Genomic DNA, 18,520 nt, shown 5'->3' with positions numbered 1-18,520 from the left:
TCACTGGACTTGTCACCAGTGGAGTCTGGCGTTTTTATGATTCCCACGTGGCTTGTTTCCTCCACCCTGAACAACAGGCTGCATGAAGACAAACGCTGTGTCCTGTCTGCTCTGCACTCCGTCCGCGCCCAGCTTCGTGCCAGACTGGAAGGAGGCCCTCGGCACCACCTTAGGCGAAGGGCTAGGCCGTCGGCCTTACAAATGGGCTGTGCGTGCAGGGAAATATCAAAAATGCGGACAGAATTCCTACAGTTGAAACGTTCTGCAGCGTTCTTAAGACTTTGAGAAAGATAACCTAAGACCATGAAAATTCATAATGTTTCACTCTATCTACTCTTCACCAGAGAAATTAAACCACAGGTACGCCATAAAGATTAGTTTAACGTATTACAGGCAACACTTCTTTCTCCATAATTTACGTGTAAATAATAGTTTATTTCATAAATCTGCAAGTATGGATTAAGATTCAGCAGCAAATATACAGATCAGTACACTTAACACAGTGAAACTCTTGCCAGCCACGCGACGAGATAAGAGATAACGCACCAATCTCGGGCTCAGTGATTTCTACAATAAAATGCATGGAGACAGTCAGACTTCATATAGGTTTTCTCCCCTGACAGAAATAAGCTCTTATACGGTCACTGTAAAGGGAAACACTCGCCTCTTTATGCTCACTTTGATACGCACCCTCGTGATTTGATACATATTACAAAATCACTGGCCTCGGGACAGAGGAGGAGACAACTGTTACCTCCGCAGCCAAACGGCTCTCTGTGATCTGGCGACAGCGAGACAGAGAGTGGGTTAGGCCCTCGCTCTGGGTCCCCTCCTCAGACGGCAGTCGCGGCTCGCCAAGTTTTGAAAGCTTTCTGCTGAAACTGTCCCACTGACAAACAAGAACAGCACCAATAGTTCAAGCTCTGCCCCAAGTACAACAGTCAGGACACCGGGGGCACAGCAACGAACACTCTCCAGCAGGCGCCCGCTTTCGGTTCCCAGAGCACTTCCACACACGGTATCCCGCCCGCCGACTGCGTGCGCCAGGGAGGTGCGGCAGTGGTCCCGGCTCGGGGAAAGGCGCTGGACGACCTGGGGAGAGGACTCATCATTTCTGTTAACCTCTCCTTCGGCCAGGAAAGGGAAGCGACACCTCCGAAAACTGAAACCCCAAGTTCAGACAAAGGAAGTCCTTTGTCTGTAGAAAGTTCTCTTTCACCTCTCGCGTCATTCAGAATCCCAGCTTCCTACTTACCAGGACTTTCCCTTTGGGTTAACTACGTCCCAGAGGAAAACTCTACTATTTTAATTAATACTGACTCCGAGGAATATTTTTAACTCCTTTTTATACATTTTTCCCCTTCATCTACACAGAAACATAAAGAATATTTTTAAATTGAAGGTACATGTGAAGAGATGAAAATACGTATTACTTTGTAAGGTATACCTGAAAATTCTCAAAGATAAAAATACATAACCAAGACACTTCACAATTAAGCCACCAACGAGCAAAGTGCTGTGGGAAGCAAGGGACAGCTTAGGCAGACTCTCCAGGTCAATTCAAGTGGCTGAAACTGCACCTCCGTCCTGTGAGCATGACGGCGGGGTCCAGCACTGAACTGAGGGGAAGCTGTGGAGACCAGTCCCCAAGAGGAAAGAAAATCGATTCCAACATTCACTTACACAGACTTAAGCCCATGAGGGTGTCCCATATGTGCTGGTAGAGAAAATAACAGATTTATCTGGATTATAATAACATCAACATCACTCCTTCTACTTTATTCAAAACATGAGTTCATCAGAAGATGCAGGGACTCCATTAGTTCCGTCTACCCAATGTTCAGGCCCTCTTCCTTCATCACGGACCTACCGGGGGTTTGGATGCTGTTTCCTTCCACCCAGCCGCCCGCCTCCCAGTGGGTCAGGGGAAGGCGCCTCATCCCCGGTCCAGGCGTGGCTCCTGAGCACCACTGCCCAGCACGAGCCTCCCCCTGGCCAGGAACCAGTCTGCAATGGGTGATGATGAGACACGCAAGCCTGTCTGCCACCGGGCTCCTGGGAAAGGTCTCCCGGCTCTGAAGACGAACTACACGAGGAGATTTCTTTTTTGTTTTTTGTTTTTTTTTATCTTCTCTGGACATTTTCCTGCTTGGGCATGATGCTTCCAACTGCAGCAGGATGTTCGGATGAAGCCAGCACACACGGGAGACACCAGACATCTCAGAAGAGGTTCATACAGTAATAGATCTCCTTATGTTTAAGGCCACTGGCGTCAGGGTTTCTTTTTGTTGCAGCTACAAACATCCTCAACGAAAGAGCAGACCCGAAACAGCAGGTTCCCCACCCCTCAAAAAAAGGCTTATGAGCTTCATGCGCATTAAGTTTCTTTGACAATGAATACCATCTCTGAATAAATCTGGACTTCACCTACCAAAAAGCCATCATCCCTGGCCACTCACATTTGTCCGAGTGCCCTACAGTACACATCATTTTCAGGAAGGGGACCGGTTATGTGCTGCATAACGCCCCCATCAACTTCTTCTCTGCTCTGCACATGTATCTGCTCTCTCACCCTCTCGTGACCCCTGTGACCCTGTCGGCCAGCAAATGCTCACTGAGCACGCAGTACCAGAAAAGTGAATGGCTGCAAAAGGTACTGAAGGAGCTCTTTCTCCTTCATTTACCAATGTCAGTCTTATATGAGGCCCGGCCACTGCCGAGATGGGAGCGAGAGTATGTGGGTGTGTGTAGTGGAGGGCAGGGGGGAGGGGGGCGCTCCTGATCCCAGGCCCATGGCTGGACCTCAGGAAGGTCTAAAAACTCCTGAAACGTTTGTAACGTTTCACTCATGTATTTAGCTAGCGGCTTTTTCTGGGGTGTCCCTGGCTCTAAGAAGGTTAGGAACCTCTGCTCCAAATCACCTCCTGACCGGCAAACCACACTAGATGAGGGCAGAGAGCACGTTCCTCAGACCTTCATGTTTCCTGCCCCAGGAATACCACCTTTAAGTATTAATAACACTGAAGTCCTGCAATATTTTAACTACACAAAATTTTGTGGACTGTCAATAGAAGGAAAAATAAGTCCCATTATTTAAAGATAGAGAAAACAACTTATTTTCAAGTTTGAACCTCCCCAATTCAGTTACAAATTTGAGTTCAAATGAATTTCAGGGGCTAAAATATGCATTTAAAAATAATTTATATGAGCAAAAAGCTTTAAGCAAAGCTCCAAGTGGCAAGTAAACATCAAGGAATTGCACACTGCCATGTTTTTGAGACGAGCTGGAACTTTTCCGGGAACACTTCAGTGACGCAGCAGGAAAGGCAAGAGAGCCCAGAGGAGGAGACCCCACGGTGTGGGGGGCGGGGGAAGAGGTGGAACAGAGGGAAAAGCCTTCATCTCAACATCCCCTGAAGAGTCAAGGCCGGTTTCATTTCACTGAAGAGGAAGTCTAATGATGTAGTGAGAGATGGAGCAGAGGTCTGCGTCTTCTCCAGCAGCAATGCTTGCAGAAACTTTCGCTAACCCTCATCTGATTTTACTACTACATTTTCACCAATTTCTCCCCCTCCTTTCCTCCTTCCCACCCTCCTTTCTTAATAAGGGTCTGAAAACCAGTTTCCCTGGCTTCAGACTTCCCCACCCCAACCTATCAGGAGCCACGGACAGCCGTCACGTCTCCATACAGAGCCCAGCAGTCCGCACTGCTTTGGGTGTGAAGTCACCGCTCCCCAGCCTAGCGCTGAAGGGGCCTGGTGGTCTGTGTTCACCTTCTCTTGCTGTGTTAGTGACCCTGAGTGTCACGGCCACGCCCTTTTGTGCTCCAGTCATGTCAGACTCCTCCCTGTAACCCCGAGACCTCTGGTTGTCTGGTCTCTGTGTCTTCCCTCCCCAGAAAAAACAGTCCTTCCCTCTCAGTGAATGCAGGCAGAATGAATGAACGCATAAGTCCTTTGAGGGGTACATACACCCACTCCAGCACCCTAATCAATCTCTTACATACATTGGTAGGGTATGTACTGACAGACGTAAGGGGCGAAATACAAACTTTTCATAAAGCTGAAATATCACTTCCCCCTAAAATAATTACATAGAAGTTGATCTTTTAATAATTTAAATTTAAGATTTTAATTATGTAAATGATATATGACAAATATATATAATATTAAGTGATTGTCTTCTCACAGCAAATATGAATTTTAATTTGGCCCTCGAAGGAATATAGTTTATCTTTTTCTGTAATCATGTTGCTTTACCACAGAATGAGAAATCAGAACACATGAACACAGTAGTAGTGTATTCTAGACATCTCCAATGTTACGATACATTTATGAAAATGCATTTGCAAATTGTTTTTCCTATTTATAATCTAACTTGATAAAGTTCAATGGCATTCATACATAAGGATCTTAAGAACCTATACTCTATCCTCAAAAATCTATGCAAACAATATAAATCACCCCCAAGATTCAAACCTTGACAGTCACTGGAGGTGTTAACATTACTTCCCTGGGGAGGCCCTCGCTGGCTACTCGGGAAGAGCATGCCCAGTTCCTACACATCCCATTATTATGCTCACTAACCCCTTGAGGTGTTCTATTACTTCCCGATGTTTATCACTATCCAATAGATAGATAGACAGACAGACAGAGAGACAGACAGACAGACATAGACAGATGTATATTTGTTGGTTGGCATCCTTGTTCACTGAGCCCTGCCAGGGTACACACTCAGGACAGGGGAGCTCACTGGGCTCCTGCAGCCCAGACCCTGGGCCAGCGTCTTGCTAAGAGCTCAGTGACTGTTTGTTGAGTAAGTGGCTTCTTTAAACAGTAAAACTCAGATGCTGGTCATAAAAAAAATCATAAAACAAAAATCATGAAATTTGACAAAATAATTATCAAGTAAAAGAATTTTTTCCATATCAATGTAAATACACCATTACAAGGCAGGATAAAATAAAGAAGAAAGCATTTTTCCCAGTAAGAGTTTTATACATTTTTAATTATGTCATTATACGTTTTATTTCTCTAAAACATTGTGTGGGAGAACCTATAAAAAATAGAAAAGAATGGGATAACAACTTAGTTTGAAGCAAAAAAAGCCTATGAGATGAAATTCACATTATTACACCTTTAAAATGAAAGACAGATTTGAAATAACATAACTCATCTACCTGATACATAGTTTACTTCTGGTTTATTCAAGGGACTAAGTATGAAGCTCTCCATTTTCTTGAGAAAAAAGTAGAAGCAGCTGGTAGATATATATACTGCCCTTCAAAACCCCTGTGAAAGCCACAAAAAATGGCAAAACTTGTTCAAATCCAATGGACGATTTAATGTATGTACAATTTTGCAAAGCCTTTATTAACATCCATGGACAGCTTTGCACACCTTTTAAAAGGATTTACTATAAAACTGCGCCAGCATGAACAAACAATGCTGCCTCAATATTTATACTCATAGTAAAAAAAAACTACAAAGTTCTATATTGGGTTGTGAAAATCCTTAGTTCCTGGGTTTTTATTGGCTCTAGTCTAATATACAAAACAACCTGGGTTTTCAGTTTAAATAGAACACGTATATACTTCTTCTCTCTTTTGGTGTCCACATACCAAGCAATTTTCAAGAATTCAGCAACAAAGGAGAAAAGCAAAGCAATTAGTGTATAAACTTTAAAACAGAGCACAGCTCTCTGTCATACAGAAATGTTTAGGCCGACAGGAGAGAAGCTGGTTTTTTAAAGTCCTTCTTACAAGATTTTGGCCTCAAAGTGAGTCTGAGACCTGGAGGATGGAGAGGGAAGTAACAGCCAGAGAAACGCACAAAGCAGCAACTGGGCTGGGCTAAGACTCGAAAGGTGCGTGCCCAGGTGAAAGCCATCTCCACCCAAGGAGGGCTCTAGCTCCTCTTCAGGGAGCCCAGAGCTGGGGGAGCATCCCACTGTCCAGCGCCTCCACTGCACACAATCCCGCATCCTCCGTGCAGAGCACTGGGTGGACAAAGCAAAAGGCTGGTCCAACAGCTGCCACAAAATAAAACAAAGGCAAACTACCCTTGGCCCCCCACAGCTTTGGTATGCCTTCAGAATCTTTTGTTGTTGCTCCTTTTTTTCCTGTTTCTTTTCAATTTAGAAACGCGGCTTCAGTGTAAATAAGATAAATCAAAGGGAGAAAAGACTCTCTTTACAAAACAAGCTTTGCAAACACACCTGTCCTCTATTTTGAGGATTGTGTGATCAGTACGGATATTAGACGTGATTTCTAATCCTCCAATTTGCTCCATAATTTCCGGTAACTTAAAATCTCTGTACAGGGAGTTCTCAAGGCTCAGCGGGGACGCATGTCCCAAGGAGGGCACACCACACTGAAGATGCTGGTCCCCGGGCACCACACCCGGTGGAACCCAGGAATCTGCAAGGGACAAAAAAATGTCTAACATTGATGCAGGGCACCCAGTTTGAGAATGCTGCGGTGTCCATTAGTGGCAGAGTTTCCCTAATTCCGAATGATGCTCAGACCAACTCTATCAGTCACCGGGAGCACCATTTAAAAACAACCCCTGGGTATCTTGAAGTCAGAATGTTCACCAAGGCTCTCCACACCTGCCCCTCAGCGTTGCTCCCCCAGCACCTTCTGATGACAGGGGAGAGTCGTGCTCCCTCCCTCCGGCTGCCTGCAAGTGCCCGTGGGGGGCAACCGAAGAGATTATAGTGTTCAGACCCGCAAGTCCCAGGCCACTCTCGGGGCGGATGTTACCCAGCACCCTTAAAGAAGGACAGCACACCCACAAGGCACGCCAGAGAACCTAGAGGTATTACAATCAATGTACTGACATGGAAGCTCATAGGCCGAACTATTAAAAAGGAGTGTAAATTGTAACTCAAACAAACTAGAACATTTTTTGAGGGGAAAAAGATCTGCCATTTTCCACAATCTGCATCCTGAACACAAATAAATGCGCCACACAAGAAGACGCAATTTTTAAACAGACCTAGAAATACTCAAGTTTCTTTCAAATTTCCCCCACAAGGTTCAGCAACACTCAGTGATGAGAGCCTGTTCTTAAACAATCCGAAACCGCTAACACCTAAGCACATGTGAAATATCAAAACAAAACACTTCCCCCACATCCCAATCCCCACGCGGTGATGAAAAGCAGCCGTCATCTGATTCAATCAGACCACATTCAAAGCAGGTGGCTCTGAACATTGTTTGAGCCAAGCGCCAGCTCCTTCCCCACACACAGCAGCTATATCACCACGCGCGCGGACTTTTTAATGGCACATGAAGGACCAGAGAGAATGCTTTTTGTGGGCAAAACTGAATCCCTACCTTTTTAGTCAAAAAGCATAAAGAACATCTTACTGAGAAAATGTGCCTTAGAGAAGCAGCAAACGCAAAGGAATATCTAGAAATTAAAATATTTATACATATAGAAGACGTGTGTGGAGTCTTCCTAGCAAAGCCAATCAAATGGGATCTCTGCGGTTACTTCGACTCTATCTGGGCAAATGCAGACTGAGTTCCTTTAAGGCAAGTTCAAGATTTTTACGTGTATACACACATATACATACATACTTATTTACTTATAATACATCATTTTTCTTTACAAGTTTAAATTCAGCAAAATAAAAACATGGGCCACAGGGACACGCATTTCCGAACTCGAATCCCTTTCTGTTTATTCTATATGGCAGGGGGTAATACGTTTAATCCTATTGTATCTGCTTCCTCTTCTAGGAGGTGGGGATGAGATAGTGTTTAATAGGCTGAATGAGATGACTGGGGCACTGGGCTGAACAGAGTGTCAAGCACAGAGAAGTCGCTACCAGCACATGCAAGTGTCTCTAAGTGTTGTTATTAATATTAGTGACTGTTGGAATTAACTTCCTCCAATGAAAGGTAACTCAGGCCCAGTTTAACTGAGAATGGAGTAAAGAAAAGATCCGAAGTGACCCCAGACAGTGCGACCACAACATGCCCTGTAGCGCCGGCACACCCACGGCCCTGTCCGGGCGAACAGCAATGCTGCCATCCGCCTTCTCCTCCACGCCGGAGGCAGGCACGCAGGAAGGATCTGGCCCGCCACGCCAGGAGGCGCTTCATGAATTCTTCAATTAAAAAACCCTGTTTGGACCCTCCCAGACTTCTGAAGAACACGTTCAGTGTGATACGGAAATGCTGACACAGAAAAGGAGTGACTTAGAATGCCATTTAGTTCGGAGAGATGAGAAAAGACTTCTCAAAAGTATTAATGGAAAGGTTAAAAAAAGGGAAAAGAAAAGGAAGTCTTGCAAAAGATGATTTTTTCCCATTAAACTTCAGTTGATTATGGGGAAAAAATTCCAGGCTATTAGTCTGTAGTGTTGGTTAATAGTTTTCCTTATTTTGAGAAAACAATGAAAACTAATGAGTTACATCCAGCAGCTTTAAAAAATGAATTACTGTGCATCATTCGTAAGCCCTTGCACCACATAGCTGCGTGCAGTCCTTCTTTCAGTCAAGGTTTCGAATTCAGGTTATTATTTATGAGAAAAAGTTGGAGAGACATTAAGAGCTGTAGCAATTCCTCCAGACCATCAGTGGGGAAGAGCAGTCACATTCAGAACGGACGGGAGAGCTACGCCGGGCCAAACATTTAAGCAGGGGCGCGAAGGATACACGCGCCGCAGTCCGCGCGCACCTGTCACCGCAATGCTCAACACTCACACAATCGAAAGGGCATTTGTGTTCACAAATCAAGTAATTATATCCCTAACTATCCATCTGCATATGCAATTACCCAGTCTGTTGCACAGAAAAGCAGATTTCTGCAGGTGTTTCTTTACCATCTTTCCTTCAAAATCCAGTTGCCCTTTATGTCCCCAAATCTGGGCACATACCAGTCCTCTAATTGAATCTTCGTGGCACTGTGGTGAGGATCAAGTGTTATGTTTTCACATACGGAGTTCGCATACAAGAAGATTCTGTAATCTAATCAGGTTCTTGATCCCCATTACCACTTAACTAATGGTTGATTGGGTTCCATTTACACCTTGATATTAAAGAACATGCAATGTGCTTCCTGACTCCTTTGCGGAATCTGCTCCTCGGTTTCTCTGACACCTTCGAGTTCTGCATATGGACTTGAAGATCTGAGTTAAAACTCTCGTTTGCCAAGTAAAGTTAAACAAACAGAATGTCAAAGAAGGAGACAGAGAAAATGAGCATGTGTGTTTGAGGGCAATGTTCTGAATCAAAAGGAAGCTTTTCTGAGCTTTGGAATCACAGAAATTCAGAGTACAGAGTGTTTTCTATCCTCAGAACCTGTTAAACAGTTCTTCCGACTGGTGCCAATCGTACGCCTGTGCAGCTGCATTAATAGGTGAGGGATCAATAACATGGAGATGCCGCACGGAGGGCATCCAGGGAACCAGTGCCCCTTCTTGTCCATCTCACACGGAAAGTAAGCTCAGGCCAGCTTCATAGGACCCGAGGGCTGAAATGCAAGTACATCAGACGGTGTTGAGTCCAACACTGATCACAGAAATTGAAACCAAGGTCCAAACAAGTGAAGAAACACCCAAATCTCAAAATATGTTTAAAGAATTGCCTCTAAAATCTTCATATATGTGGCACTATTTCTGTCACCTCTTCATTGTTTGAAGTTGACATTCATGTTCTGCTAGCAATCATTTATACGCAAGCTTTTTAAAATTTCATATATTTTTCCTGAATGTACAAACAACCAAAAAAATCAATTAAAACACAGCAGTGGTTTGAAAGTTTTAGGAAAGAAGTTGTGAGGTTAAGCGTTGTAATTTCTTATAGAAGCTACTAAAATCACACTCTCGTAGGTTCTTTTTGACATATATTCTGCACAACTTTTCAAACATCATTATTTAGAACTAAGCATGACCCTGCTAATTTTCTGCTAGCTGTGAATTAAGCAAACATGCCATAATAAAAGGAAAATGACAGGTGGAGGGACAAGACCTGGAACTCGGCTCTTCTGACTTCTTACCTTCAAATCAAGGATACAACCCCAATGGCCCCCAAATCTATTTTGTTTGCCCTGCACAGGATTCCTGGAGATATTGACTGAATGTCAATCAGGGAGTACATGTCCCAACTCCCTATGCCCACCTCTTCCTACTGTCTGCTTTATTCACTTACACTGCCTGCTTGGAGTTGCAAGTCAGGTGCATTTTTAAGGCTCTGCTCTACACCCAGTGGTCACCACTGAGTCCAAACTGACAGGAGGGTAAGAGAAGCACACACACTCAAGTCTCTCTTGGGAAACAGACAAAAACCCTCAAAAGATGCTCTAGTAGCTCCGCTGATGCAGCTGCCAATCTCTCTCTAAGATACAGCTACTGTTCGGCATTAAAATATTTGCAAAGTTCACTTTATTAGCTGCTCACATATTACAACTAGTGTTTCAAGAGAAAACTGTTAGCATAAATAGCACAAGTATCCTAAAAAAGTTTCCTAAACAAAATGGAAGAACTAGTGACCAGTATTTGAAAAAAACAAGAAATTAGATACCACCACCAACTTGCAAAGATTTAAAAAGTAAATAAAACCACAAAGATAGTATTCCCCAAAATTGTTTTCTGCAAAATGTTTCACATGGGAGATAACTTCATGAAAAAGGAATTTTCTGATCAAGGTAGCTTGGAAATCACTACAAATTATATCCCCCTCTTGGGGTATTTTATAGTATTTAGTGTGGAATGTACATAAAAATAAAATTTCTATTAACATGTCTTGAAACAAGATTTGTAAAAGAGCTGGTCTAAATTACTCTTTCAAAAGACTCAGTAAGAAAAGGGGAGTAGTTAAATTATAACTTACTGTTTTTTGAATTTTAAGAACAAATATTAAAAGCTAATCAATGGAATACAGTATAGAATTTAGTACTTAAGCATATACTCCTTGGTCATTCTTGAACACAGAAAATTCTTGAACAAAGGAAAATTAACCTATAAACAATTTAAGGTATACTGTAATTACATTATTTAATCAAGTTATTATAAATTAATGTGCACATCCAAAGTTACATATCCAAAGACCAAACCTCCTGTGTCCCCCTACAGAGAGCACAACATCCTCTCACATGGGAAAGCCTACCGCCCCCTTCTTGACCTCAGTTTCTGTGACTTGTGTTCAACTCGTCCCTAATCCAATTTTATTTTCCCAGGCCAGTGCTCCCGTACCCTTCCTATCAGCCCAAATATAAACCGCAAAATGCATGTCATATATGTTAAACTACTGTAAGTTGGTGAACTTGAGAAATTTAGAATATTGCAATATAGTGGACGTTAGGGCAGCCTTCGTTTTGTAAATGTGAGTCTCATTTTTATGACTTTGCATGCACACCCCTATTTAAATATTAAATTATATCCTTAACTTTCCTAGTCAACATTAACAGGTGGATTTTCACTTCTTTGGATAAAACAGCAATTTATTTGAAATGAATGTTATTTTCTGTGTTCATTTTTTTGTTTTGGGGTGTGTCTTTTTTGTAAATAAAAAGACTCATCAGTACTGTACAACTAGAAAGAAATGGAAGTGAAACAGTTTCAACTGAAAGAGGATGGTATTCAACTAAGAAAGTAGCCACAACTGTACATACATTACATTTATGGGGAGAAATATATGCATACATACATACATATATATATATATTCTGAACGAACATTGTAGAACCAGGTGAAAGGTGGCTTGGATGCACACAGAGGGAAAAAATGGCCAGTGAGAATAAAGACTCTTTTCAGCTAAATAAAGAGTCTTTTGAGATTAGTATTATGATTTAAGTAGACTTCAAAATGTGATTTCGGCCTTATTAAAACTACATTAAAACTAGCTCTCATGCGTCTGCATTTGAAGAGGTGCCTTATGCTACTCAGGAGGCAAGGATTCGGGCCCACTGACTTCCAGTATCGGGGCACTACAATCACCAACATCTTCCCAGGATACAGAACAATAATACTCTGAACAAAATGGTTTAAGGATACAAGTCATCGGGAACATAAATAGAACTGCACTTATTTGCAGAGTAGAACACATTCACTTGCAACATTACAACAACCCAGAGCATGCTGGGCAAGGGAATTATTATTCTAGACACGTGATCCTTCCCAGTAGCGCCACATTCAATCAGGAACATTGTACCTTTGTAAGAACACAAACCTTGAAAGGAAACAGAGATAATAGACTATGTTTTTTTTATTTTCAAGTGTCTCAGTTAAAGTTATTAGCTTTGATCCTTTCAATCCTTCATTATGAAAAAGGAGTATCTCATTGCAACATCTATAAAGATCTGAAATAGATAATGAAGCCTTTCTGTTAAGAAAGGAATCTATACAAAGCAACACAGCTCAAAGAAGTAAGTCTTGACTTTCCTTTAAAAAGTAAATAAATGCATTCTTAGGCCTGGTTCTTTAATCATCAAGAGCTCAACCCCAGGGCTAACTGTTTTTTATTTTAACCAATTCAAAACCTGTTTGATTCAGATTGCTGATTCACTAAAGCTAATAGATAAATAAATAGCTTCAGTGTTTTGCTGAAAGCGACTTATGAAAAACCTACAGTAACACAAGAGGATCTAAAACCAGAACCAATGTCCCCGTAGGTCATACCAGAATGGCCCACAGGAACAGGAGAACACAAGAAGGTATTTGAAGTTCAAAAGTGTCTAGGTTGGCTTATCACTTATGTCTACTTTCAATTGCAGAAAAATTCAATTTTTTATATACGACAAATATGGAAGCACTTTTGAAAGTTCAGTGTTAAACAAAACTATTATGATCATTTAATTATGACGAATGCTAAACAAATATGAGGTTTTGTGAGGGCTAATTATGTTCTACAATTTGGTTATGAAAAGAAAAATGTGACTGTAAAAATTCCCAAGCCACAAACAAGTATATTTTTTAAGAAAAACGTCTTTAGGAACAATCAAAATTAGAGATGACATCTCGTGCTTTCATTCATTATTTTCAATATGAACATAATAAATTTTTTAAATAGGCATTTCAAGGCAAAAGGAAATTAAATAAGATTAATTTTGTAGAAAATGGCAATGTCATAAAATTGTACACTAGGCAGCAATTTCTGTAACAGAAAAATAATCCAGGCCTAAGAGGAAATTTTATACCACAACTTTTTAATTATAAAAGTAAATTTATAAACATTAAAAAGAAAAATACTGTTGGATTTCTGAGTAGCTTGCATTGCTCGAGACCTGTCCTTTATGAGCAGGTGAGCGATGAGGTCTCTTCTTTCTAGTTCCAGCAGGAACCATCTGCAGGCATCGCACGAGCCTCTGCCGAGGTTTTTCTCTCCTTGGTTTGGGCGCTGGCGGCTCTTCCTGTCCCTTCTTAGCCAGCTTCCTTCTATGTTTACAACCACAAGTCTGCTACATTGTAATACATGTTTTTCAGGGAAATAAAATGCAGATATGTGGTCAATTAAAAGAGGAGCAACAAAACCACTACAGCATAAGCTTTTCATGCAAGCCTAGGAAGAAAAGTAAATGCTCAAAGTTTCCCTACAGCTAACTCTGTTTATAGCTGCCAAATAAAGAACCTAAATTCAAGTGCTTTATAATTGTTACAAATCGTGCCAAAGTACAGTGTGTTACAATAAATTATGAAGTTATCTAAATTATAAAAGTAATTAAACTTTCCCCGGATACTCAAAATTCTGCCCTCCATAAATTTTCTGTTCACTGCCTATTGAATAGCTATGTATTCCAGTTCAAAAAAAAAAAAAAACTAAAAAAAGAAAAAAGATCTCCTTCCAGTAACAACCACACACACAGGCACACAACATATCTAAGTTCCAGAAATGCATAAACAATTGCACGATTGTCAAGCCATAGCAAATGTTAATAAAAATATTTATACTAGAAACAATTCTCTTAGAGATTTTGTTTCAAGTTTGGTTTTCCTCTCATTATTATAGACATTTGTTTTAACATGAGTTTTCGCCTCCATCCCAACATTTCCTCCTGCTGCATGAAGCCATGAATCTTTATTAGCATATTACTATACAATCTGTTGCAATAATAACAAAAATAATGAAAGCAATAGCAACCCAGTTATATGGTTCTAGCCAGTTGCAACTGAGTACCAACGTCTTTATATACTCTAAGTGGTAAAATATCTACAAGCCCCATCAACCGCTAAAACACAGCATTCTAGAATGAAATACAGCTGCTGCTCAGAATCAAAGTGCACAGGAGCCATAAAATTCTCAAAAAAAAATAGAGAAAAGTTTAAAGCCACAAGGGAATAGGTGAAGGGTGATAACCATTTCCATCCGAGTTTAAATTCAAAGGAAAATCTGAAATGGCAAATTGAGGCTCGTAAGGACAAAATTTCTTCTCCAAAGGTTTTACCATATTCCCGGCGGGAGCAAATCAGCGGAGCAGGTGGGTGGGTGATGCAGGGAGCCCTTGTTCCATTATAAATACCTTCGATAATTAGTCAACATGATGAACAAATTAAGAATCAGCATACGGGTTAAAGCCCAAGTTGGTAAAAAGTTTTCCAGGATTCTCTTTGATTTTTGTTTGGGTACCTGGTTTCTCAATCCTAAATCAAGAACTTCTATTTCAGTATATATTCCAATGTAACGAAAACATTTATTTTATAAACAGAAACGGAAATGAGTTTGAATCAGATCTGTTTATGCAATTACCATATCTAATAGCCAATTATGTGTCCTTATATGAACAGATAAATAATGTATGCACATACATTTATCAATCTTGTCTGTAAGGAAAAGAAATTAAAAGAAGAAGAAACTATTATATGAAGCATGCCATTTTCAGTATTTCATATTTGCATAAGGGAATGCATTATTTGGCTTCAATAAAGCAGCAAATTATAAACATTTGGCTTAAAATTTTTAAACCAAACTCAAATGCACAAGTTATTAACTATATTATTCAACTGGGCAGTTATATTTGTCAGAACTATTTACTTTATTTCCCTAATTTTATAAAATAAAAGCAGGGAAGACATTAAAACTAGCATGTTATTAAAATATTAATTATTTTAACATTAAGTTAGGTTTTTTAAAAAAGAATATCACACAATATGTTGGGGTGGGCGGATTATGAGAAATTAATGTGAGAATAGGATCAGATGTGTTACATTCTTAAAGTATCCATTAACTAAAGCTACATAAAAACTGGAGGAGAAAAAAAAACCTCTGACATCCCATGAATACCAAATTAATTCATTATGATCAGTGCTACTACAATGAACACAAAATTAATTCATCACAGAGGCATACACAAAGCACTTCCCACTTGTTATACCTACTGACAAAAAATAATGGGACGGTTATCCTCCACCAGGGTGACAGACGTGGCCATGGGTACTGCCAGCACGTCAGTCACACAAAAGTGTTTTCTTCCCTGGGCGTCGACCAAGATATTTCTGAAGGAAGCTCTTTACCCATCATAGTAAATAAAGCCAAAGTGATGAAAACCTGAATTACCAATGGCTCTCCCGACCTCTGTTGCTCCCTGCAGGCCTGGGTCTGGGAGGAAGCAGGGGAGCACCTCGGTGCAGTGTTCAGGGAGGCGCTCGCACTCAGGGTCCTGCGACTGTGGACCCTCCCCTTGCATGACCCTGACTGTGAGCCCTCCGGCCCTGCACAGGCCACAAGCCTCATCTCCAGGGCATGACTGGCTAGGGAATGCTTACCTACCTTTGGGGAGCTGGGAAGTAGAGTTCTTGTGTACCTGTCTACAAGATTATTCTTGTGGAAGTTCTTCATCCTTCCCTTGAAATGGGTTTGTTTGTTTGTTTGTTTGTTTTCAATCTTCCTTCATGGGCTGATCTCAGACCATTTAACGAGACAGGTCTAAGAAACACAATCGTTAGTCAATGTAATGAAAGGTTCCAACTTTATGTCACAACTTGCTAAGAAGAAATCTATTTGTTCAGAATTTTTCCTGGCACATATAGGGACTCATTAGATGGATGTTCTTTCCTTTGCTAAACTGCTACCCTGCCCTCCATTCTTCTTACTTAGCTTCTGTGGGGGGGCTAACACCATACCAACACATCTGCACATCACAGATGTGGCACTCACAAAGGGAGAAATAGGCACCCGCCACGATGTGAGAACAGAACATTATATTCCCACCTGAGAACAGGGTACCAATAAACGATGAAAGCCTTAGTAGGGACAAAAGGTTTAAGTTATGGGTGTGTGGCTGAGGTGGGTGGTAGGCACAGAGAGGAGTTTCAGCACAGGGTAAAGCACCTTGTAAAAGAAAACTACAAAGGACTTTTTCGGCTATACCCAGCTCCATCTGTTTATGCAGGACAGAAGTTCTCAAATTTGACTGTACATTAAAATCACCCAGAGAGGTTTTAAAATTCTTCAGTTTAATTGGGGGGTAGAGTCAGCATCAGCACTTGCCCAAGGTCCCCAGGTGATTCTAACGTGGAGCCAGGCCTGCAGACCACTGACACGGGTGCCAGATGGCCAGAGATCAGGAACGTGGGGGAAGAGCTTTCCTCGGAGGGGACACAAGTCAGCGAGTAGTTCTCAAGCCTGGCTGGCTGTCCGAATCCCACTGAAATCCTTTATTAAAATACAGACTCCCAGGCATTCCCCTAGACCTACTGAATCGGAATGCTGAGAGAGGAGGCTCCAGAATGTCTGTGTACTCAACAAAATCTTCAAGTCATTTATGATGGTCAACTGGGATTCAAAACTACTGGCCTAGATGAAACTCGGAAGGTCTTGCCTCTGACTTGGTTGATTTCCAACACAACACTTTGTGTGAAGACGGGTAATGTTAGCCTGCCAGAGAATTAGGAATGGCAGGGGGAAGGGTGGAGGAGGAGAGAAGTATTTAAGAAAAAAATAAAGAGAAAAGAAATTTAAGTGTCCTCTAAGCACCCACGAGTCTGCTTCTTAAAGTGCTGATAATGAGCAAAAAGACCAATGAAACTAAATTTTGTACCAGTTCATTTCAACACATCCTGTTTATACGACTATTTAATGAGTCATTCAGCCAGGATGATTTTCTGTCTGAATATGTTAATTGCCATTTTTTTTCATAGCTCTCTATTAAACAGTACAGATAAAAGAGGCATGCTCATGATTTTAAAAGCCCTATCAGCCACTCACCCTCAAAGGAGCAGGCAACAGGAGTAAATAAGGGGGATATTTTTTTAAGTGTTTAATTCTTTTAACATATATTGGCATTTGGGACCCCACTTCAATTCAAAAGCATATGTCGGAGTCAGCATTAAAGCGAGATGAAATGAGGTGGCTCTCCCCCACTCACACTGGCTTCACTATGTCAAAAAAAAAATAACTCTAGTGGCAGGACAACATTGTGAAGCCTCTTGCTGGTAAGTTCCTCCACTTTTAAGAGGTAAAATAAATATTTGGGGAAGGACAATAGATAAAGACATGGGAACTTTTGACTCACACTGGTATTCATGTAAGTATAGCTCACTTAAATAAGTACAAGTTGACACGTATAATGATAATTAATTAAGCAAGAATCCTGGAAGATGCCGGAAATGAGTGGAAGGTCCCATTAATATTTGGGGGGTTATCTTTAAGGAGTGATTAAGAAAATTTATTTTTATATTTCATGTATCGCTAAGGGACATAGAATCTCCAAGTGTAAATTTTGAAAGAACATTAATACTAGAAGTAAAGTAAAAGCCATCAGTAAAAAAGTCCTATTTTTATTCCCATCATTACTTAATGAAATCAAACCACTCTTAATACTCATTTCAGCATTTATGCAGTTTCCAGTGCCTTAATTTTAATTTTAAGGATTTACATTAAACAAATTACATATCATTATTCTGCATTTGGAATGGGGAAAAACACACAATAAACCTTAAGGCTACGACAACATATTTTATCCTTAACTGCTTTGTTTACAAATATTAAATGGTCAAATTAATAGTGCTTTCAATGGTTTTTTGGCATCTAAAATTTTTCATAAAGCAACCAAAGAGCTGAAACTCCAGTAGCAAAGGTTTATTGGTCTTTGTGCCCCATTAAAGAGACTTTATAAATTACATTTGTTCTTTTGAGCAGCAACCAAGACAACTGAAAAGGAGAGGCTGGGTCTCAGAAGAGACAGACATGACCTAAAGGGAACATATTCTGCTGTAGTGACATAAACTGAGGAAACAGTTTGCAGACTAAAAACCCCTTGAAAGGAAGCGTCATCTTTAGAAGAAAAAAAAGTCTGAGCAGAGGAAAACAGCTGGAAACAGGAAGCTTTGGAGCTTTCATCCCGCTGGCTTTGATGCCCCTAAGCCCCAGTCCCCTATCATGAAAAGGCAGAGACTGACTTCAGCTGCTCCTCCTTTCCACGGGAGGAGGAAAAGGCTTTGTGGCTGTGAGAAACCCCATCCAGAAGACAACCCCACCTTCCAATCATACCAACACTAACAACGAAGTGGGGAAAATGGCCACAGATATAAGTAGCAACTCAAAAATTGTGTTTTACAGTAAAAAGGAGAAGAT

At 41.0% G+C, this 18,520-nt stretch overlaps 1 protein-coding gene across 16 annotated transcripts in view; it reads right to left on the bottom strand.

Moving 5' to 3' along the window:
* TCF4 (transcription factor 4) overlaps positions 1 to 18,520 on the bottom strand; it is a 336,832-nt gene that overhangs the window by 240,136 nt on the left and 78,176 nt on the right. The gene's annotated exons all lie outside the window — the stretch shown is intronic.

This window comes from Phyllostomus discolor, chromosome 9 (assembly GCF_004126475.2).
Source record: "Phyllostomus discolor isolate MPI-MPIP mPhyDis1 chromosome 9, mPhyDis1.pri.v3, whole genome shotgun sequence".
Classification (NCBI taxonomy): Eukaryota; Metazoa; Chordata; class Mammalia; order Chiroptera; family Phyllostomidae; genus Phyllostomus; species Phyllostomus discolor.
This window is presented reverse-complemented; position numbering and strand designations above follow the sequence as displayed.